This window comes from Notamacropus eugenii, chromosome X, assembly GCF_028372415.1.
Source record: "Notamacropus eugenii isolate mMacEug1 chromosome X, mMacEug1.pri_v2, whole genome shotgun sequence".
In the NCBI taxonomy this organism is placed as follows: Eukaryota; Metazoa; Chordata; class Mammalia; order Diprotodontia; family Macropodidae; genus Notamacropus; species Notamacropus eugenii.
This window is the reverse complement of record NC_092879.1, coordinates 4,399,318-4,424,123: the sequence shown is the minus strand read 5'-3', so window position 1 is coordinate 4,424,123 and position 24,806 is coordinate 4,399,318. Positions and strand designations below refer to the sequence as shown.

The 24,806-nt window shown below is 41.5% G+C and overlaps 1 pseudogene; it reads right to left on the bottom strand.

The window, feature by feature from the left end:
- Window positions 1-17,021: 17,021 nt before the first annotated feature.
- Window positions 17,022-23,240, bottom strand: LOC140515829 (putative phospholipase B-like 2 pseudogene; annotated as a pseudogene).
- Between the last annotated feature and the right edge of the window lie 1,566 nt (window positions 23,241-24,806).

Below are 24,806 nucleotides of genomic sequence, written 5' to 3'. Positions count from 1 at the left end.
ACAATAATATTCCCTTGTATTCACATACAAGTTGTTCAGGCATTCCTCAATAGGTGGGCATCCCCTCAATTTCTACTTCTTGGCCACCACCAAGGTAGTTGTTCTTACCTTTACTTTGGTTTTCATGTATTTTGTCTTTAGGATGTGCCCTGTATTTACTAGATGGGGCAGGGGGGAGTGGAATGAAAAAGCATGACAATATTAGGAGTTTACGGTTTTGGAGGGGGAATTGATAGGGTACAGGCTCTAAGAACCCCCTTGAACTCTCATTGAATCTTCACACTTGCTTTGGCTTTTCATGCCGAAATCTGTTGTCCTTAATGTAACCTAGCCCTCCGTTGTCTGTTCCCATCAAGACCTTTCCTAAATCCCACCTCAAATCACCCTAGACTACTTGGCCACCCTTAGATCCCTCCAACAGACTCTCTTCATATAAGCGCTATCTTTCCTCTATGAACGTGCTCACATTCATTCTGGCCCACTTGTCAATAAATACAAGTATCCCAAATGCTCAGATTCCTTAAAATTCTACCCAATATGGTGGATCTTAAAGAAACTTTGTTTTTCTCTGGCAGAAAGAAAGCTTGGGTTGAATTCATTCGGGCAGGACCCAGCATGTCAGCATTTTGGGGTCCTGAGCACCCCTACACCTCAACAGAATCAGAGAATGGATCTCTCAGTAAAAGTGCCAAGTTTCTTTTTTTTTCCCATTCGGATTTAGCCACTGATAAAGATCAAGGCAAAGCAATCTGAAGATAGCAAAGGCTGAGGAGGGAAAGCTAAGTTAAGAAACCACTTGGCAAAAGAGATTTTTTTTTTTGTTCCTCAAAAGTTAGATGAATTCAGTTTTAATTGAATTCCAAAGTTCCAGTTTGTAGTACAGAAATGGAACAATAATGAGTTTACTAAACACCTTTGTTTACTTGAACTCCTGTATTAACCAGGAAAGTCTGAAATAACCTGGCAATCCAAATCAGCCTATCACGAGGCAGAATGAGTATAGCCAAAGTTTGACATCTCAGTGATCCTTTCCTATGTCTAGTGGGTGAACCCAGAACTCCATTTTTGTGCCAGCAATCTCAGGGCCAGCTTATGCTAGTTAATACTGGCCCCAAACAGAGAGCGCTTATAGAAATGTCCTGGTTCCAGGTACTCTGTAACCCTCATATTCTCCTGCCTCCCAATGTTGTGAAATCATATAAATCACTCCCTACAATCTCAATCTATGAAAAAGTAGATTAGGTTCTTTCTCCTTTCCAACGATTTCTGTGTTGAACTAGCCCAATAAATGTTTCCCATTTTTGCACCTCAAAGTCATTCCCTCTGTTCACTCAGAGGCTGTACTCTAATTAATTATTCTGCCAAGTGATCAAATGGTGTGAGAGGTGTGATGGTATTGTGGGCTTGGGATGATTGCCCACTACCACCACAGTAACCGAAGTTAACCATCAGGAATCCCTTGTGTTCCAATCTCTGCAGGTGATTGCATGGTGAGTTCTGTGCCTCAACTTAAATCAGACTGGGAGGGGAAGACTCTCAGGGTTGTTAGCCAAAAGAGAAACAATTACTACAGACATTCATTCTGAGACATGGGGGCCCAAAATAAGCATCAAATGGAGCTTTGGAAACCTCCTATGGTCCAATCAATGACAGCTGAATGAATTGAGTTTAAGGCATGGTAAAGACTTTTAAGAAGAAAATATATCCAGTAAACCCAAATATCCGTAGATTTCAGCCATAAAAATGTACCTTCCTTTGGGAAGTACACCCTCATGTGAGGGAATGATACCTGAGAACGAGAGAGAAGAGAAGAGAAGAAGACAGGGGAGAATGATGTCATAGTCCTCTTCAAGAGTGAAAAATGTCATGGTCTTCTTTGAGAATGAAGGACAAACTACACAACCACAGTCACAAATTCTCAAGTGCAGAATGAAGTCTTCTCCAGTTATCCTTCCCTTTATTCCCTTCCTTCAGAGTCTTCTCACTTTTTTTCCATAAATATATGATTTGTACAGAGCTGTTGTATGTTGTGTCCTCCATTAGACTAAGATTTGTGAGAGAAGACACTTGTTCATTATCCCTTTCTTGGTAGAACTTAGCACATTGCCTGGCATTGTTGCTTGTTGACTCAATGAGTGACCCAAAAAGATGCATCAACATCTGGTTTCGTGTTTGTTTGTTTTCATATGACGTGCACCCTACCATTTCTCTTGTCTTGTCTATTAGAATGTGAAATCCTAGAGAGCTGGGACTGTGTTTCTTTGCTGTTTCTATCCCCAGTGCTTAGCACAGTGCTTTGCACAGAGCACACTTAATGTACGTGTTTTTTTTTTTTATCCATCCACACATCTTAATTTCCATCCATACTTTCAAATATTCTTCTTGACATTTTAAACCTCCAAGTAGCCTCAGTCCTTAGAGCTGTAGTACAGTGACAGAGTCAATACAACCCTGGCCTGGTTTTCTTCCTTCATACTTGAAGAAATGACATCACTGTGTTTGGGTCAATACACAGTGTGTTCAGCTGTGGTTGATCAGACCAATAGGAGTTCAGAAGACTCTATCACAGATTAGTCAAAAATATGGCATATCAACATTTGAAATGGAGATATCTCAAAACTTGTGCATCTTATGTTGCTTTTGAGCTTCTATAATTTGACTTTGCCTTCTTCCATGCAGGGAGGCCATACTGGACAGTCTTGCGCTCGTGTGTCCCATGTCTCACAATTGATTTCAAAGTTCTTCAGAAAGACCTTGAGAGTGTCTTTGTATCGCTTCTTCTGAACACAATGTGTGATGTGTCCCAAGCAACAGAGTTTGAACAGAGGTAACCTGGAAGGAGGCAAGAGCTCATGTGGGAATAGAAGAGAATACGTACACCAAATTGTTCAAGGCATAGCCTGGGCAGGCTCGGGAACAAGCGACTGCTCTGAGCCTCTTCAGGAGTTAACTTTTACTTAGAAATTGACATCCTGGTTACATTCCAACATAAGGAGAGGGAAATATACATTTCCTGGCAGAGGACGTATAGATAGAACAGATATGCAGGGTAAAACTTTTACGATGCTTACAGTATTTAACTTTTATGACCCATTGTCCTATCTTCATGACATATAATTCTGCACAATTTATTTAGGGGATTTTCTGCCCAGCTGGGTTCCCAAGTAAGCATGCTTGACCTCATGCCTCATATACAACTTTTGCTGCTTATGACGCTTGGGAAATCAAGATGCTGTAGGTTGGCGTTGAAGCAGTTGCTTCCCCCATTGCCTCTTTTACCTCCTGCTCTGCTCCAGCTGTGGTGAATTCCTGGGTAGCTGCCACCCCAGTGTCCAAATATCTCTCTTTCTGTCTTCCTAAGTTACCTGATTCTGAAGAAAAAATGGCTCACTGTGAATTTTTCTTGAATTTCTCAACCAGCATTTGGTTTAGTGCATTCTCTAATTCATTGTGTAGGAGGATATAAAAAAAACCTAAGGCAAAAGGCTAAAAAGCTAAGGCATTTCTAATTCCTGCTCTATAACTGACAAGCAATTTATTCAACTGTTACTGGGCTGTAGTTGCTACTGATTACTTACGGTGGGGCAATTACCCTTCATTCAGACATGTTAATGAGGAGTTAGGGGATGAATGATGCTTCCCAGGAAAACAAGGTGTGTAGGACAGGCAACTTCTACTGTTAAATAGAAATGATGTATTCTAAATCACTCTCTCCCAGGTTCCTAGAGCCCCTGCCACTGTAACTAGCTGGGATACTTACCTTAACAAGAGTGTCCAATCTACCACAAGTGGTCCCTCAAACTAGCCCCAACCTGAAAATTGGCCATCTTAACAAGTTCTCTGAGCAAGAGGTTTGCCCCTGCCAATCACCAGCTTCTTCATAATGCCTCTGGTTGTCAAGGTGGGGTATCTTACCTCCTCAAGGAGCTAGGCTTTCCAGTTCAGAGCTTTTCTTGGATCTGGCTTCCAGGATAATTTATCCAAAGGGTCTGAAATACTGTTAGGATAATTTCCTGCTGATTGTCTTCACTATTTCTTCCATGGTGACAGTCATGTGACTATCCCACCATTCTGCTCCTTGCATGTCTCTTCCTTCTCTATGTGTCCTGGCTGCTGGAATGGGCACATCTCTTCTGGGTTCTTCTCCTCTCTGTCTTCACCTATTGATTCCTCTTCTCCCCCTACCTGTTTCCTTCTCTCTCTCTCTCTCTCTCTCTCTCTCTCTCTCTCTCTCTCTCTCTCTCTCTCTCTCTCTCTCTCTCCCCCTATCTCTCTCTGTCTCTGTCTTTATCTCTTTCTGTCTCCCTCCCTACTTTGTTCCTCACTGCTAAATGGATGATTTTTCCTTCCTACTTTCCTCCTCACAACCATGTCTCTCTCCATGTACTTTCAGTTACTGATTCGGTCCTCTTTTTATGTGATTTTCCCCATTTCTGCTCTGCTCCTTCTTTGTTATCTTTCGTTCCCCGCTCTCTTTACCCTCTCTATCTAGTTGATTCCTTCTCCTCTCCTATGTGTCCGTCTCATCATTGTCCCTCTCCTTGCCCAGGCCTCCCTCACATGATTAGGTTACCTCTCCTGTATTTGTTTCTTTCCCTTGTCTCCTAAGTTTCTCCCATCTTCATGTGGCTATCTTTTCTTTATCTCCCTTTCTTCTCAAGAAGCCGCCTCAAATCTCTCTGAGATTCTTTGCTCTTTTTGTCACGCCTCCCATCTCCCTGTCTTTCTCATCTTATTTCATGTTTCTCATTGGCCACTATCCTCTCTCTTTGTATACCTCACATGTTTCTATGATGCTCTTTTCTCTCTGTGTGCTGCCCCTTTCTCATTGTGTCCAACTCTGTCTCTTTCCTTCCTGCCTATGTGTGCCTTTATCTCTGTCCTTAACTGCCTTATGTGCCTTCTCAACTCACTGCAAGAGATGTACCCTCTCCTAACTGTCTGTCGTTGGCATCGCTATATGTCTTTCTCCTCTCTGTCTGTGTGCCTTCACTCTCTGAAACGCCCTCTGTCTCTCTTTAGGTTTCTCTCTTCCCTCTAAGTTATATCTCTGGTTATGTGCCCTGAGCGTAACATCTGTGTGTATTCCTCCACCCCTCTGTGCATCTCTCCTATCACTTTTTGCTCCCACATTCCCTCTCCTTGATCTACTTGTACTTAGTCGTTATCAGTATTTGCAATAATGAGTCTTTCCCAGAACAGTTAAGTGCTGCTGCAGGAGACAAAACGCTGGGCCTGGAGTCAGAAATACTTCACTTTCTGAGTTCCAATCTGGACTCAGACTCTTACTAGCTGTGTGACCCTGGACAAGTCACTTAACTTTGGTTGCCTCAGTTTTTCACCTGTAAAATGAACTGGAGAAGTGAAGAGCAAACCACTCCAGTATCTTGGCAGGAAAACCACAAATGTGGTCAGGAAGAGTAAGACATGTCTGAAATGAATGAAGAGCAAGACTCACTCAAGAAAGGAAGTGCCTCTGCCACCATGATTGGCATGGAAGCTTACCCCAACGAGAGCATTCAGTCTAACACAAGTGGCCCCTCAAACTAGTCTCAACTGGAAAATTGGCCAAGGAAGACAGCATCAAATTACATTTTTGGTGGTTTGTTTTTCTGTTGTTAATCTAGAGAAGGCTCAATATTTTCACTTTTGCTTATTTCCTGAATGGCTTAGGACATGAGTTTACCTTCAGAGCATCACAATAACGGTGATAGAATCTTTATTAATTGTTGAATCTCATACCGACATTATACTTTCATTTTTTTCTAAGTTAACTTTTTCCGAAACCTTGGCCCATTTGACACATAAAGAAAACTTTCCTAGCTACAATAGCATGTGTGTGTAAGCTCCCCCTAAACTCTGAACATCTGTTTAGTAAGTATCCTCCTAATTCTGACATTCCTTGATATTAAATCCACTTCTCTTTGTGATACTGTGCTTTCTATAAGTTCTCCTAGCCATGATATTTCTTGCTGCTATAGCACAGTCTTTCTTCTTTATGACGAATCTCACAACTTTCAGTGTTTCAAGGTTTCACTGGTTGTGACAATTTGCAAGTTTGCCACTTGGTCTCAAGTTCTGACCTCCTGGCACTTCTGTATTCTATGGCTCTTCCTGGCTCTCCTTTTCTAGGTACAATAACCCTGCGCAGTTCATGTATTCTTCATGCTTAATTTCCTCTAAGGTTCATTTTTCTGTATCCTAAATAGCCTCCCACATCTAAGGTTGTCTCTCTCATTTCTAGTCCATTTCTAGACTAAACAGCATTTCTTCATCTGAAAATCTCGTTCTAAGTGACGCTAACAACATTTTCTCCCATGAAATTTACCTTCCATTGCAGACATTTTGTGTGCTCAGACTTTCTTCAATCTTAAAACTCTTTTTACCAAGAACTGACCATTCTCTAGTCTCTCAGAGGGTTTTTCTTTTAAACATATTTTCCCTTGTTACTCTCCATGTAGCATCATAAAGGTATAAAAGTACAAACGCTTGTAAAATTCTGCCCACATAAAAATTAGAACATTAATGCATTGTTAGTATAGTTGTGAACTTATCCAAGTATTCTGGAGAGTAATTTTGAATTATGCCCAAAGGGCTATAAAACTGTACATGCATAATCTTTGACCCAGCAATAGCACTTATAGGTGTGTACCCCAAAGAGATCATAAAATCGGGAAAAAAGGACCCTCATGTATAAAAATATTTCTACCAGCTCTTTCTGTGGCGGCAAAGAAACCAAAATTGAGGGGATGCCCATCAGTTGGGGAGTGGCTGGACACGTTGTGGTATGTGATTGTAATGCAACATTATTGTGGTATAAGTAAGGATGAGCATGTAAGCTTCAGGAAAACCTGGAAAGAGTGAAAGGAACTGATGCTGAGTGAAATGAGCAGAACCGAGAGAATATTGTATCCAGTAACAGCCACATTGTACAATGACTGCTTTTATAGACTTAATTTTTCTCAGCAACCGAAGGGTCTAAGACAACTCTAAAAGACTCACAATGGAAAATGCTATCCACAATCAGAGAAACAACTTTGGAGACTGAATACAGATGGAATCGTACTACTTGCTCTACTTTTCTTTTATTGTTTCATTTTGTATCTCCTTTCTCGTGGTTCCTACCGTTAGTTCTAATTCTTGTTTATATCATTACAAATATAAAAATCTAAATGTGTTCATCCTTCCTTTTCAAAGAACATCACATCAGTGAAATGATGACATGACTTCCACTGGACTTTATTTTGAGTGAAGAAGGGATGTTCAAGGTCACCAGCCTCGCTTTTCCCTCTTGAACTATCTGCATCCAGTGACCAGATATCCATCAAGTTGACTGGAGAAGGTTCAGGATAAAATGGGAGACCTTCGTCTATTCAGGTACTTTCTTAGAGTGAGATAATAACCAGTCAGTGAGTAGGCCTCTTTAAGAAGTAATCAGAGAATGTTCCCTTTAATGAGCAAGAGAAAAAAAATAAGTAAATCAAACTGGAAGGAAAAGAGCAATAGTTACCATTGATAATCACTGTGAAGCCAAGAGGCTTCTGAAAAGAGACGTTAAGTGGAGTTTGGCAGGGACCTATTGCTGTGCAATGCATGGGCTTCAGAGTGCACTGGGTTTAAGGATTTGGGAAAGAAAGAAGGAATGAACGAAAGAAAGAAGAAAGTAAAAAGGAAGGAAAGAATGAAGGAAGAAGAAAGAAGGAAAGAAAGAAAAGATGAATGGATGGAAGGAAAGAAGGAAGGAAGGAAGGAAGAAATCTGGCCCTTTAACACCGAGTTCACTGTGCGTCCTCTAGTGAACCAAATTTGCCTTCCTTTGGAGAGGAGAGTGAAGGGGTGGACAGAAGGGAACGGTGAGCTGCGTTACCCAGGGGACTGGGTCCCCATTCAGGCAGCTCAGTCCACTCACAGATCTGTGTTCAATGTGTTTAATATGAATGCATAGGTAGAACATATATCGGATTGCATGCCATCTTGGAGAAGGAGGAAGACAGGGAAGGGGAGAAAATTTGAAACCCAAAACCTTATAAAGTGAATGTGGAAAACTAAAAATAAACTAATTTAAAAAAAAATGTGCCCGTATCTAACTTTATTTAAAAATTCCCTATTGAGAGAAATAATTAAATTTGTATTATATGAATAACTAACTATTAAATTATCATTGATATTTTTTCTTTCTATTTACTCATTCAGCGACCAGTCTCTGTAGATCATTCAGCCAGTCTCTGAAGGATAAGACTCGTAGATGAGTTTGGTCTAATATTTGGGTTATATGTTCTTGATCTCAGTTGGGATCTCACCCAACACGAAGACCTAACTTTTGTTTAGGGTGTAAAGGGAATCAAATCCAGGTGCACTCAATCCCCCAGCCAAGCATGTGGGGACCACTCAACCCCGCCCTCTTCCCCATGCCCTTGCAACCTTCCATTGCAGTCAATGAGAACTCTGCTAATGATGGAGTAAATCAACCAGACTGCTCTAGGTGAAGATGGAGTCTTTGCGGATGTGAGTGTTCGTGGTCCATTGCCAAAGTAAAACATGCTTTCAGAGAATCCATGATAGGACTTGCACTTGATATTGCTTTGAATGAAGGAGGGCTGCGCAGGTCACCATCCTCACTTCTCCTCCAGAACCATCTGAATGCAGTGACCAGATATTCATCATGATGACTGGAGATGACCCAGCATGAGGCAATTGGGTTGAAGTGACTTGGCCAAAGTCACACAGCTAGTGAGTGTCAAGTGTCTGAGGTGAGATTTGAACTCAGGATCTCCTGACTCCTGCACTGGTGCTCTATCCACTACACCACCTAGCTGCCCCCTGGGGTGACTGAGGCTCATGATCAAGTCACATTCTCAGCAGAAGGTGGGAAAGACTTTTAGCCCACCTCCTCATTCATATTTTCACACCCCCTGATTAATTGTTCACCAGTCAGGGGTGATTTCCCCCTGTCAAGGCCACACACTTTTCCAAAGATATTTAAGCATTCAGTTTTGTCATTGATCACTGAGAGAAACCACTAACCAGTTCAGATATTCTTGATACTTAAGTTCCTTCAAACTCCAAATTTCTATGTCCCGTGTCTGTGAAGGAAAGGAAGTTGTGGAAAGGGACCAGACTTATGCAGTTTGATTCAGGAGTCATTAAGCGAGACCATTTTGCAGACTATATTGGAGATTATGTCCAAACATCTCTGGACATTTCAAAAGAGCTTCTACTGTGGGAGGAAAGGTCACATTACTCAAAATCATTTTCAGAGAAAAAGGTATCCTAGAAATCAAAAGTGGAGTGGTCTCTAAAGAACAATAATCAGGGGGAATGAGAGATAAGGATCTCAAGGAGAGCTTTAAGTTGAATAAGTACTCTTTCTATTGTCAACTACCCAAGCTGTTGAGTTTGTTGTAGTGGTTGTTGTGTTTGTCCTTCGTTCTCAGAGAGGACCATGATATCAAGAGTATGACATGACTTGCAGTTGACTTTGATTTGAGGGAGGGCGGGCTGTGCAAGGTCACCAAGCTCACTTTCTTCTACTGAGCCATCTGTATCCAGTGGCCTGTTGCCACTGGGAGATGATACAAGGATGCAATGGGAGACCTCGGCCCTTTCAGGCTATGGTACTATAGCATTGTCACTTTGAGTGAGATACACCCATTCAATGAATAGGCTTCTTTAAGTAGTTGCGCAAGGGATGGCCCCTTTAATAAAAAATAAAATAAAATAAACCTGGAATGAGAAGACCTTCAGGGTTCCTTGGCAAAAGAGAAACAATTACTATTTAGTATTTAAGTCTATTCTGTGCTAGGCTGGTGGGAACTTGTTGTCCTGTCTATGAGCTCCGAAGTGAATTGGTTTTGAGGCTTGATCTTTGAGCAAGAGTTGTATACAGTAAATCCAGAGGAAAAAAGGCAGGTTTTGGGGGTGGAACACAGGACGTGGAGGGGGAGGACAAGGAAAAAGAGGAGGAAGAGTAATTACCCAAGTAGACATTTAACAAGTGCTAACTAACTGAAGCTGAGTATGGAAATAAATTTCATTGTAACTAAGAGAACCACCAGCTATTGGGTAAGTTTACTTCCTGCTTACTTCTTCTTCCTAAAATCCACTGGTGAACTATTATGAACAAGATCTCCTAGCCAGCTTTTAGAATTCCCTGCTGTCTGACAGTATTTTGTCCTGCTAACAACTAATATCATTTTTGACTTTTAATGGGGAAAAAACCTGAAAAAATCAATCAGACCACTATGTTTGGCTCCAAAAATGCTCTTTCCTGTGTCAGCAACTTTAAATACCTGTTTATGACAGGATGCCTGCAATCAGATTGGTAGAATTTTTCTTATATGCCAAAACAGATGAGAATAGACATTCTAGGATCTTAATTTCCAACTGAGTGTACCTTGTTAATTGTCTTGTCTCACCGAATTGAAAACTTATACAACTAAGAAAATTCCTTTCTCATGGTAAAGGGTATTTAAGCCTGGTCATTCTTCCATCAGGCAGTCAAAGATTTTCCTTCTGGCTCCATGGCCATGTAGCCACTAGCGTTAAGGGAATAAAACATATGTATTTAGCCTGTTTGTCTTTTTGAATCACACTTCCCGGTCTACAGTTTTGGTGCCATGACTCTGATTGGAACTGATGGACGAGGAAGGAACAACTCCCCACCTCGCCAAAGCCAAGAGACTTAGACGCCTCAAGATTCATGTTTCCTGAATTCTTAAACCTTGATGGGGACGGTAAGTCCTCCTATTTCTAGTTTGCAAAGAACTCCCACTACTTTGGTTGAAGTCTGAAAATTTCCTTTAAGCTACCTTTGGAGAGTGAACCAATTCTGGTTAAATCGCTTTTCATTACCTAGGTCTCCTTTGATGATAGATCTTAAGAAATTTAGTACCAGAATTGCTAACACTGGTGTCAATTGACCAAAAATAGCGTAAATTATGTTGGCCATGATCAGACTTTTTGGACCTGTCAAGGTTACTTTATCTTCAAACGAAACGAAGTTTAAAGGGAAAACAAAACAAAACAAAACAAAACAAAACTTCTTGCCAGCAGTGGGAATGTTTTCATATTGAGTTTGCTGACATGACTGAGGAAGAACAAAAGGCAAGACCCTCTTGCCTTCAGGCTCCCAGATCTGCTTCAGGACCATCTGAGTCCTGCCTAGCTCCCTCTCCCCCAAGGGCCCCAGTCTGCCCTTCCCTTTCACTCCCTCTACCCTATTTCTCACCTGCTTCAAAGCTTTGATCTGGGAAGGATGACTGCATCTAGCCGTTATCTCCTCCCTCCTTGCCTTCCCTCACCTGCTCTATCCCTGAGGAAGATAACTTTGTTCAGTCTCAGTTGCCTCCAGTTCCTTCTCCCTTCCCTATTTCCCTTCAGGGCTCTGCTCTTGATGAGGATAGTTACAATCCACCTACAGACTAGGGGCCTGAACCTATTTCCATGGGGCCTATACCTTTCAGAAACATCGGAGGCTCCAAGGCTCCCCACCTCCAACAACCCATAGAGGTGCTCCCAGCAAAGGGTGCAGGAAACACCTTTATTCTATCAAGTCTTGAATCCTTGCAATCCCCTTTCCTCAGAATAATATTAGCCAGTTCATGATGGGGATTTCTAACCAGTTTCTGATTCCGTCTCTCTCTCTCTGTTGTTAATTGTGAGCTCTGTATTTCTCCTGTTCTTAGTTGTCAAGTTGTCTGTCAGTGTATGAATCTGTCCATATCATGTGTGTTGTGAATGTCTGTTACCTTGTAAGATTGAAAATGCAGGAAGCCAGATATTTTTAATGGCTTCAGCAAGGGAAACAAATCTGCTCTGGCCAACTTGTAATTACAATGGAAAGTTAGATATAGCTAAAAATCATCTCAGGAGATTTTGTAGGTTGTGAGATGAATCATTCAAAAGCCTGGAAACTGATCATTTGGAATTATTGGAAAAGAACTCCAGGAGTTCACCTTGCTAAAACACTCCCTCCCAATCCTGATCACTTCACATTCTCCAACCCCTCCCAGACTTAAAAAAGGATCTCAGAATGGGGACTTTTAACAGCTACAAGGGTTCATGTTAACCCCTATCATTCCAGATCAAATTATAGGGAAAAGCAGTGAAGGAGAAGTGTAGGGAAAGCAATCCACAGACTGGCAGTGATTTTAACAGTCCTGTGCCCTTGGGCATCTTGTAGTCCACCCTTCTAGGAAAAGTTTGGAAATGTCAGCCAAGTCCTATATATTCTGCCCATGCTGTCCCAGCAACTTAATCTGCCACAGGCTCAGTAAATTCTGCAGCTGTGGAGAAAGGGATGGGCGAATGGATCAGGTCTGTGGCGAACATTCGCTAAGCCTTGCCTTCCAAATTATCACCAGCCTTTCTGCTCTTGGGAAACTTCACATTTCTCTGTTCCAACTGTAAAAATGGATTTTATCTCTATTTGGCACGTTTCCTGCTGTGAGAAGAAAAAAATAATAATGGTTGTCATGGGATCAAAATGTTATAACGATTGCAAAGTGCTTAACATAATGACTGGCATATGTTACCTAAAATATTATTATTATCTATTGTAATGTAACTGTTAAATTTTAAGTTGCTTTAATTACCAAAAGTAACACGATCAATGCCAAATGGCATATGCTGCAGGCTCAAGAGTGCTAAAGGTGGATACCTGGGAAGATTTTGAAGATTACCTTGGACACATCCTGGGTGGGATCTTCCTAACTCTATTTTCCAAATGTGCTATTTCCTTTCTGAAAAAGCAAATTCCCCACTTGATTCCACCCTATAGATTGCCTACCTCAATCACACCAATGCATTTAAAGTTGTAAAAATAAGTTTTTGTCTTACTTTTTTGGGGGGATTACTTTTTTTCCAGATTAACAATACCCATTTCTTCAGTGTACTTAAGCTTTATAAAGCATTTTCCTCAAAAGCCATGTGTGAAGCAAGGAGTATCAGTAATTATGCTAAAGAAACAAGATAGGAAGAAATGGAAACTGTATTGAAAGAAGGGAAACCATTTATTAAGCGCTTACTACGTACCAGTCACTGGGCTAAGTGCTTTTTACAAATATTATCTCATTTGATCCACACAACCACCCAGGAAAGTGGGTTGCTGTTACATTATTTTCTTTTACTATGGAGGAACTTGACGCAGGCAAAAGTCCAGCGTCCCACAGCCAGTGAGGTCTGAGGTGGGATTTGAACTAACATCTTTCTTACTCCAGGCCAAATGCTCTATCCACTGTACCACCTAGCTGCCTACTACATTTACAATAAGAGGCAAGATTAAAATCTGAACCCAAGCTCTGACTCTAAATTCAATTCTTTTCACTGACTCTTGAAAGCACCACCAATACCAACAAGAGAGTGCTGTTAGGGCATTATTCTCAAATTATCACTCTCCATCATCACCCTTCAGTTACCAAATCTTGGCACTTCTACCAGCATCCATCCACTTCTCCAATTTCATAGCCTCAACTTCTCTTGCTGTATTCTTGGTCTCTGAACCTCAAGTCTCTCCCTACACCAACTCATCCTTCACTCAAGCTGACAAAGTAATTTTCCTAAATCACAAGTCTGACCATGTCACCCCTCTACTTTATCAACACTATTGACTCCCTATTAGCTCTAAAATCAACTATAACCTCCTCTGGCTTTGGAAGTCCTGCACAAAAATGTCCCCAAGCTACCTTTCCAGCCTTCTTGCTGTTCCTCACAGACAGAACTCCATTTCCCACCTCTATTCCTTTGCAATGCATCCTGGAATGCACTGTCTCCCCACGTCCAATTCACAGAATCCCTCATTGCTTTCAAGACTCAGTTCAAGCACTGCCTTCTACGTGGAACCCTTCCTGCTCCACCAGGTGAATAGTTCCTTTCCAAACGTCAAATTTATTGAGTATATATATTATAGATTCATATTTTCTTCTCCTTTTGAAAATAATCTCCTCGACAGTACATATTGTCTTCCTATCCGGTGCCTAGTACAATGTCTGGCATATAGTATGTGCTCAATATATGCTTGTTAAGAAATCAGTTACCTTAGACAGACAGTGCTTGGAGGTAAAGGTCCACCTCTCACTTCTCACGTCCAAATCTCATTCCCCCTGAGTAACTTTTCTCCTCTTGAAAACTAGAAGATTATACTGGGCGACGTCTCAGGTCCTTCCAACTCTAACATCATGGTGCTGGAATCCCTCCAGAGTAAATTCCCAACCCGAAGCATTGGATAGTGCAGTATGTTGTCAGCCTGGGAATAGAGCAGGCAGGGGAGGTCAGTGTATATAGATTACAAGAGAATGAAGGAAAGCTTCCAGTTAGGTTTGAGGGTGAGTAAGAACCAAGGAATTCTTCAGTTAACAGTAGAAAAAGTAGGGGAAAAGAGGAGAAAGAGAGAGAGGAGGAGAGAACAGGAGAAGAGAGGAGAGGAAAAAAAGGGAGAAGAGGAGAGAGAAAAGGAAGGGGAACAGAGGAGAGAGGAGTGTTGTAAACATTTCTGCACTGATTATTAGACCTGAGTTTGAATCTTGGCTCTGAAATGGAAATGAGCCGTTTGAACCTAGGAAGTCACTGAAGACCTCTTTCTCCATAAAAAAATGTGGGAATCATAGGGAATCATCATGACAATAAAAGGTAGCCATCATTTACACAGTGCTTTAAGGTTTCCAAAGTTCTTTACAAATATTATCTCATGTGATCCTCATAACAACCTTGAGAAGTAGATGCTTTTATTATCCTTATTTTACAGATGAGGAAACTAGGGCAGACGTCGGGTTAAATGGCTCCCAAGTTGCAAGTATATTCGGCAGCATTTGAATGGAGGTCTGCAAGCCTCTGGGGACAATACTCTATCCAATAGACCACTTGAAATCCCTTCTTATTCTAAGTTGTATCAGTCAATGAAACAAGCATTTATGGAGAGTGCCTGTGAGTCCGGGAGGGATGGATGCCTTTACACCAACCCCTCCCTACTGTCTACCATTCCTGGATTCGTCTCCCTCCTCATCTCTGCTTCTTGGCTTCCCTGAAATACCAGCTGAAATCTCACCTTCTGGAGGTGTTTTCTGATTTCCCTTCACATTATTAATACCTTTCCCTGTTGTTTCTCTTCAATGAATCCTATCTATAGCTTGCATATAAAATTGCATGTTATCTCCCCCATCAGAACAGTGGCCTTGGAATCATGAAGACTTGAGTTCAAATCCTGATCCAAACACTTAGGCGCTATTTAATTGTGGGCAAGTCACTTAATTTCTCTGTCTCACTTTCCTCATCTGCAAAATGAGAATAATAACACCCACCTCACAGGGTTTCTCTGATTATCACATAAGGACATGCAATGTGCATTGCAAATCTTAAAAAAAAAACTACATCAAGGTTGGTTACAACTTGTATCCACAGTGCTCGGGATGCAACATGCATTCAATAAATACTCCATTCATTTGCTGTTCTGGACAGTAGGGATACATAAACAAAGAGGAATTCGCCTCTGTGCTCTGGTTTTAAGACTGGAGTAGATGGATTCCCCACTCTGCCTCCCCAAACCAACCCTCTCGGGTTCTCGCCATCCACCGTGCACTGTCCTTCCATGTCGGAGCTCAGAAAGAGCAGGAAGGGACCTTATGAAGCCACCTATGCCAACTCCCCATTTCTCAGATCAGGAAACTGACCCCCAGAGAATCAGGTGACTTGCCTCACGTCGCAGAAGTGGAGCTCCCAGTCAGGTGGACCATTTTATACAGAGGCCTACGGAAGCTGTGACCCACCCAAAGACCTCTGGGCTGGAGAGAGGAATTTCAACTCATGTCGACGTTGGACTTAGGTGGTCAGGCTTCAACAGTGAGGTCCTTTTCATCTTTGAAGTCCTGATTCTCAGTAAACCCTGGTTCATTCCTAATCAACAACATCCCAAACCTCTCCCAGAAGCAGAGCAGGACTGTAGGCCATAGTCTCTCTCTTTTAATAACATTGCATCCATTTGTGGCATGGCCAGTAGAGAGCTCAAGGCTCAGTCCCCACAAACCCCTCGGGTACTCTGAGTGTGGCCATTGGAAGGGGAGGGGCTGCAGCAGAGGGTGCTCAGAGTAGGAAGGCATAGTTCTCTCATGGAGGCAGATGCTTCTCCACTGCAGCCTTCACTCCAAGGCTTCTAGGGCTGTAAGCATGGCCAATCGCTCCCCTGACTCCCAGAGAGGGTCCTTCCAGTGAAAGGTGGGAAGAGTTAGCTAGGGTGAGGTGGAGGCAAGACTGGGGGCAGGGTAAGACAGATGTCAGCAAAGGAGCAAAAGACCAGGAACCCCACCCCAGACCCAAGAGGGCCGGCTCCTTTCCAGATTCCCCACTTATGGCAAGGTCAGGTACTAGAGGAAGACTCCACAAGCCTAAGTAGTCACGACTGGGAAGCAGGGGAGAGGTACAGGGAACCCAGAGAAATCCAAAGCCCCCAAATCTCAAGTTCAGGGTTTCAGGGGAAGGTCTGATGTAGTTTGGTGGTCTTTTGCTTTTTCCAAATTTGTTCTCGAAGGGCAGTTCGATGAAGGAGGCAGACACCACGGACATGGGGGGAATGAAACAGGAGGTCATGCCTAGCTCCTCCACCACCATGCCTGGGAGGAGGGGGTTCAGTTTCAGTAAACACAACTGTAAGTGGGAGGTGCCCAGAAAGGGGCAGAGGAAGATGGGAGTCTGTTTCCTAAATGAGACAGGTCTGGGCAGACAGGAAGCAGGCTCTTTAGAATCCAGCAGATACTTGAGGGTTTCAGCCCAGATGCCCCCTCCCCACTCTTCCTTCTCCAGGAAGGCCACCTTGGCTTGGGAGCAGGAAGCTTAGAAACTGGAATCCAGGACTCAGGAGGGAATGGGAGGAATGGGACTGGGAAAGTGGTGATCCCATAAGGTCCTCTGGGCTTCTTTGGACAAGGCAGGTGGCTGAAGAGCCACTGAAGCATCAGAGAGTGGAGGGAGCTCAACCCTCCGGGACTGGCAAGCATATTCCTAGGAGTTCCAGGGTCAGACCGACAAACAGGCAGTCAGAGGGTATGAGGAGGAGAGGAAAAGCCAGCTCCTAATGTCACTGTGGTCAAGAATGCTAGGGTTGTGGGGAGAGGAGCTTCACTCCCAAGAGATCTTAATGGGGAAAATTTACAGAAGTCTGGATGGCCCATGTGTAACAGCTTGTAAAAGGGTAAGGAGCTCCACTGGAAGGGGCCACAGACTGCAATCAGGCAGAACTCTTTGGACAACTCATAAGAAGTAACCTTCATATGAATGCCTCCATGGAATCTCTGAGATAGAGCAGAAAAGAGGTATGTCTCATTAGCTGGGTTGAGGTCTGAGTGGGCTGAGATGACTTTCTCCCCATTCTACAGTGTTGCAGTCCTCACACTGGGACATGGGATCATGGGGGAAGTTGTTTAACTTCATCAGGAGGATCATGGAGTCCATACTATGCACCAGCGACTGATTTCCTTCAAACGTCCAGGCTCGGGCTGTCCTTGTATAAGAACCAGTGCCCAAACTGCTTCCCCAGGTCAGGCATCCCACCGCCATTGAACACTGACTATAGTAAGTTGTAGCTGGTCCAATAGCCCTTCTCATACAGCTCCTGACTTTTCAGGCACCACCACTAGACTCAGAATCTCTTCAAGTGTAGTGAACAAGCCATTCGTGGGCTTGAACTTTTTAAAAACGAAAGCATTGTAATCTACAATCATCCAGTGGTTGTTGTATGTGCCACTGTTGAACTTCTTAAAGATGGCAGACCGTGTGGAGCCATCCTGGACCAGTCAGTTGGCCACGATATTATGTAGCCACTCGAGAATGCTGTTCTGAGTCTTAACGTACTTCCACAGCTGCGAGTTGCTGTTGCCAATGGTCGTCTCTAAGGTGTCCAACCCACTACCCAAGATATAGAAATCACAGGAGAAGATGGTCCCAGGGTAGGAGGATAAAAGCTGCTTTTTCTCAGAGATCGGTGGTGACTCACCTTTGGGCAGCTTGAGGAAACGGAAGTCGTATTTCTTGATGATGCGAAACACGTGCAGGTAGGAATTCCAAGTGTCTTGGGACACCAGGAGATCATTGTTGTTGGGTAGCAGCTTGATGAGGGCTGAGCAGGATCCCGAGCCCATGACCCACCTCTGCTCCATCTTGTTCAGGGCCGGCTCCAGGTCCTCCAAATCAACAGCTGGAACAGGAGGAAGCCAAAGGGCGAGAGAGTGAAATTCTTTGATAGAAAAGCTATTCGTCCTTGGTAGATGTCCTCCAATCCCTTCAGCTGCAGGAGAGGGAGCTCCATCTGGTGCCAGTACTCGACATCCTTGCCAGACGAAATCTGCTTCTGCATCCAAGTCAGGTTCAGCATGATGTACTTCTTCAGTTTCTCACAGTGTCATACTTGAAGTGGCTGCAGTATCCCATCACTGTTTTCTTCCAGTGCATGTAGATGAGCTCAGCAGACACAGTTACTCAGTTACATCCCCCATCCTGGCTGCAGAGGCCTGCAGGGCATCACTGAATTTCTCTTGGTAGCCAAATGCAAGAAGCTAAATCTTCCCGTTCTCACGAACAGTGTTGGTTAGGTTGGCCCAGGCTATGTTCTCGGCCTCCTAGCCCTCCACCACTTTGAGCTGACCTATGGAGGAGTCCACCAACACCGAACTGGTCATAGAGGATGGCGGGGGCAGCCAGGGCTGACCAACCCGAGCCCCAGCGCCAGCCCCAGGGCCAAACAGCTGTCCTGATATGAGTTTTTGTCTTTCTAAGACACACTTTGATCAAGGTTTTGTTTTTTTTCCTGTGGTGCCTTCAAAGAGATCACCTTAGACTTTCAGCAATTTATGTTTAAAATGGATATTACCATTTTAAAGGCTGTTTGTATAAGTTATATTGGTAAAAATTCTGAGAGAAAAAATAGCTCTCTGTACTTAGTAATTGTTAACTATTACCTCTCTCGAGATTCTGAAAAATGAAGCACAATCAGAAAAGAGATGAGAGGACATGCGATGAATTTGCAAATTGCTTTGAGCTCTTCCCTACAGCAGCATAACAGATCATCTGTTAACAGAGATGGGAGAACCAAGAACTCCATTCCAGAATTCAACAAGCCTCTTTAAAAGTTTTTGTGGTTACTAAAAACATCTTAATGGATTTTTTTAAAAAAAGGTATTTGTCCCACAAACATCTTGTGCAGCTAGTATTACTCAGCACATATTATATCTTTGAAGGAAGAATGTGAGTGGTTTGGAGCTCTTTGATCTAGAAGTCCATAACAGAATTGCAGCTAATCAAGTAAAGGGTTACAATTGTGATAGGTAAAGAAGAAAATCAAGTGGGTTGAAATGAACTCTATAGGTTGAGAAGGTTTAACAAAAGTTTGAGCAGTCTGGAAAATGGTTGAAATGTGAAAGAAAGCTGTGTAGTCTGAATAATGAGTTTGAAAGCAACTGAAAAGAAAAGAAAAATCTGAAGGGAAAACATGAAAGGTATATAAGAAGGTCTGAGGACAAATAGAGTACATGCCCTGTACAAAGCAGGTGGGCAACTGCTCCCAGCCCCTCTTGTCCCTGGACAGTTGATCTCGGTGCCCCTGTCCTAGTTTCAGATCGTTTAAGCATGTTGAGAAGGTGTCAGCAAGTTTCACTTTGTTTAAGTAGAAGGATTGAGACTGAAAATTTTGTGGTTTAGGAGAAATTTGATAAATAAGCTGTTCTTAAGTATGATAATTGGAATAAATTACTGTCACTTAAAATCTTTTGCAGTAGATTAACTCGAAATGATAAATCTCATAATATGAAATGATGAGAATAAATACCTTTGAGTAAAATGTAATATTAAATAATTGAAACTTCTGGATTGAGGTTCTAAATGGTAACATTTGGAAAATAGGCCCAGATATAATTGGATTAATTCTGGCCACATTTTAAGTGGAATTCATTAATATCATTATTAGCATTATTCTAAATCAGGAATCTTGTTAGTTGGGTGATTTAAAGTCATTACTCATTATAGGGTGTGTAATTCATATAATGAAAAGTACCTCACATCAATATGATAATTCACTATGTTAGAAATGTTTTTAGAAGAATAAACTCTTACACAATTCTTTTGGGTTATGGATGTAAATATGATACTAATTTTTTTTAGAGTTATAGAAATAAGTAATAACAGTTTTCTGAGAAGTTGGCATAGAAAGGAACCTTTAAAACTATCCTCATCTGTCAACGTCAGAATCTTAAAATCTTACCAGACTGCTCACAGTTTAAAGTAACACTGAGTGCTTGCTTTTATAGCAGATTTGCAACTGAGTACGGTATCAATATTTTAAGACTTCAATATCTGACCCATGCTCAGGTTAAAGTACAGTTATTGAATTTTAGTTAAGACATAGACATTTGTGAGGAAAAGTTTTTTATTCCTTAAAAAATACAATTAAAATATTGTTCTCTAACCATTGGACAATACTGGCCTGAAGAATTTTTTTCAGCTTTAGCTTTAGTTTCCTCTGAGTACAATTAGATAAGGATCTGGTTAGTTGTGTTCACCCATCTCTCAGGACGGTCTGTAGGAACCTCTTATTATAAACCTAACAGTACATAAATACTGGATGTGGTGAAAAATACTGATCATTGTGACCTGTGACTATTATATAGGACCTTAAGTGTTTCCTTGTATTGTTCAAATTAAGAATTATTTGATTAGCTCTTTCTGTAAGAATTCAAAGATTTCAGCTTGAGGAAACAGTAGACACTGCCAACATTAGATCACATTTCTTAGGTCTGTTTTTTGCCTTAGCCAAAAATCAGTCATCTAGAATCTTTTGGAATAAGAAATTCTAAAAGCAATGACATAATACTTAGCTCAGAATATTTTAAACTAACCAAATGATAATAAGTATGAATTCAAACTGGTATGTGTGCCTTTCCTACCTTGGTAACATCAACTCAGTGAGAAAAATAGATACTCTTGTAATTCAAATGTTGTTAGGTCATAAATTCAGCGTTAAAGGAAGGACAAACAGACAGATTTCACTTTATACAGATTATAATAATAAAAAAATTTCTTCTTTGTTTTTAATCTGCATTTTACCTACATTTTAATCAAATATCTTATTTGACAGGGTTATAAGTAAAAAAAAAAAACTTCATATATCGGTTTGTGGAAGTTTCATTTATATTTGTTCAGAATGATTTTCTATGTAAAGTAATTTAGAGATGCATTCAACTGACTTGAGGTACCTTGACAAGAAATGGGCTTTATCTTTCAAATCCATGGTGTTGTTTATGACAGGGTGCAGACATACTGATAGATATGCAGATATACTGTTGCTTCATTATGAGTTTAACTTTTATTAAAAAAAGGAAAAAAGATTTCCAAACTGCTGTTTAAGAAGTACTTGTCTATAGCATAAAGGAAGTTTCATCTAAAATCATTTAATTGTCACTTATGAAAATTGTATGATTGTTGATTAAGTTATTAGGAGGTATTTTAATGAGGCTAATCTAATTAAGTGTATTTTTAGCATTGCATTACTTAGAAAACTACATCTCATTGTAAACACTTTCTGATGATAGGGTGTTAGTAATTAGAAATTAATTTTGTTCGGTAATTTAGAATTTATTGAAGAAATATAGGGCATTTTATGTCAACTTAGTTTTAACAAAGCTCACATTTTTTAAAAAAATGAATTTTTGCTTCAAGATTTGAATAAGGCATAGCTGTCAGGCTGGAGATTTACAATTACCATATAAACTATCTCTGTGAACTTTCAGCTACCACATATTAATTCAGTAGGTTCTAGTAACTGCCTTTTAATATCAGGGTAAATTTTAACTTGCTTTTGAGAAAAACAAATACTGTTGGAAAAGAAATTTCTGTGTGATTTTTTTTAGAAGGCCTGACGCATTTTAAATTGCTAGCTAATTTATTTCAACTTTTGTGTCTTACCGTACTGTGATTGGTGAGACTTTGCTTTTTGAGGTGAAACCTTTTTAGGACTCTGAATATTCTTTTTGACTTTCATTCTTAGGTTTTTTCTCTCCTTGGGCCAGCCTCAAATGAGCAGATTATACACACACACACACACACACACACACACACACACACACACGCATGTACACACACACACAAACACAGTGAAACAAAATTAAAAATTCACCAGCAACTCAATGACAGTGACATCTGAGATTTAAGGCCACTGACCTTATCTGTCACAGGAAGCAAGATTAGCAGGGTGATCCTGAGAAGGCTAAGGTTGGACTATCTTATTTCATTTTCACATAAAAGAAATGGACCCATCTGGTTTCATATACTTGCTTGCTTATAAAAGGCTACTGAGCCATGGGACTAGGCATTTAGGACCAATATATGTAAAATCTGTCAAATGGTGGCTTTCTCCAGTGAGGCGAGGGAGAGAGTGATAGAGATAACTCAGAATATAAAATGTTACAAATAATAAATGTAGTTTAATCTAAAAAATTAAGGGCTCAATTAATGCCAAGTACTGGATTAAGTGATGTCTAAAACTTAAGAAGTTAGTTAGAACAAATTCATTTGAGCAGCTGGAAGAAGTAGAGACTTTAACTGGAGGAGGAGAGGCCTCAGCCTTGGGCTCCTTGCCACGGCCTCTGCCTCTACACTGACTGGAGGAGGAAGACCTCGCCAACAGCAAGATCAAGTAGATATTGGACCTCATATCTTTCCACTGGGTCTGGGGATAGGGAGTAAAATAAGGAGGGGGAGAGACAGAGACAGAGACCGAGGGAGAATCTTTCTTCTCTCTGTTGATCTTGCTTGATCATCCTTCAGTAAAGAAATAGATACCATTCTTGCTATCGATACAATACCCTGTTCAGATATAACAACTTATATTCTACTTCATTCTTTGCTGCTATTTCTTGAAATAAATCGGTCTGTCAGTTAGTCAACAAGCATTTATTGGGGCTAGAAAGCAGTGCCCTAACAGGTCTAGGGCAAGAACTAGTTTATTGAATGGTAACCCTAAGCAGATCTGAAAATGCCCTGATCATTCATTTTCTGAAATACAAGAAAGTAGAAGCGTCCTATCCCAGAAGCTTCAACCACCTATCAAGCCACCCTGACAGGCCCTGGAGAGGAATCAATGGTGGTAAATGATGGAATGAAGTTAGAGTTAGTTGCCACATATCTGGTCTTACAAAACTGAGTGTGGATCTCTACAGAATTATGTGAGTCTGGACAGTTACCATGGATGAAGCCTGATCCCGCGGCATCTTATGTAAGGGAGGAAATCAGTGTCCACCCAGGGTACAAATAACAACATCTCCTGTACATTGCTTTTCCACATTGCAGCACCACTAGAAAATGGTCAAAGAATGGAACTCTCTCTACCAAGGACTTAGGGTGGTAGTGTTGGTGAATGGAGGTGGGCATTGATACTGAGACCCTGGGTGACTCCTCACTACAATACATGCTGATATGGTTTACTAGTAGCCTAGATCCATTTCTGAGATTTTTGTCCCATGTTTTTCCTAATGTCTCTTCAAAGATAGCAGAGTATGGGGGCAGTAGTACTTTCTAAGGATTCTGCAATAAGAAACCAGCCAATAATTGCCTGTTAGTTTGGAGGCAGTTTTCCAGTTTAGTTCTGATTGTCATTTCAGAGGAGGTGCTCTCATTTCAGCTAGCGTGGAATCTTAGAGTCTTGTCCTTCACTGAGGGTGTCAGCTCCACCAACTGGAGGACAGCTGGAGGGCACAAAACTTTGTGTCTCCTGACTACCTCCCTTAGGTGCCAACAGGGATGTCTGCATATCAAAACAATACCAGGAAGATTTGAAGTCAGGGCCCTGGGTTCAAAAACATACCATTAAGCAAGCCACTTCTAATTTTGAGCCTTCTTTTACTCATCTGGAAAAGGAAGTGATTGATGTAGCTGAGTATTAATAGTTCTTATTTCCTCAGTCACTTTATAATTCTATATAATGTCATCTGATTGATTCCAATCACTCTGGAGGAGGAAAGGGGAGGATATTTCTTTGCTACATAGTCAGAGGTATCTATGATCTCATTGCAGTGGATACTCCCTAAAATGACGGATGGCAAAAGCCATCCAAATTTTCAATTTTAGGTGATTTTGGAGGCGGCAGATCCAAGGTGGGGAATTGGAGGTTGCAACGCAGCTGAATTCTCTCAACATTTTGGAGTAGCAGAGCCAACAAAAGATCAGAGTGAGACATTTTTACAGTCTAAAAAAATTTGGGAGAGTCTTCTGTAGAAGTCTGTGACACCAGGGTGGAGGCTAGTCTGGAATGCTCAAAATATTGTTTGCAGCCGCTGGTCAGGAGGTCTGAGCCAAGAGACAGAAAGGGGGTGAGACACCTGGTAAGAGAGTGATTACAAGGATCTTGTTGCTAGCATTCGGATACAGCTGGTGCTGATTGGCAACTTTATTCCTCATAGTAGTTCTGGTTGTGGTTCTATGGTGGAGAGGGATGGTAGTGTTCACAGGTACAGGGGAGCAAGGACCTCTCCTGTGTCAAAACCAGAGCACACAGCCCAGGAGAGCTGTGACCACACCTCTGCCGAGATCTCACCATCTTGGGACCACCAAAGACTTGTATTCTCCCAAAACTAGCTCTTCAAACAGCAGTGTGAAAAAGTTTCAAGTCTGGGAGAGTGCTTCTGCTTCCTCAAGGGAGATGGCAATTTTAACATATAGTTCAAAGTCAATAAATAGTCTGGAAAAGTGAACAAAGAATAATAAACAATCAAATAATAAAAAAAACTGCCTTGACCATGAAAAGCTATTATGGTGGCAGTGCAAAACTAGACACAAAA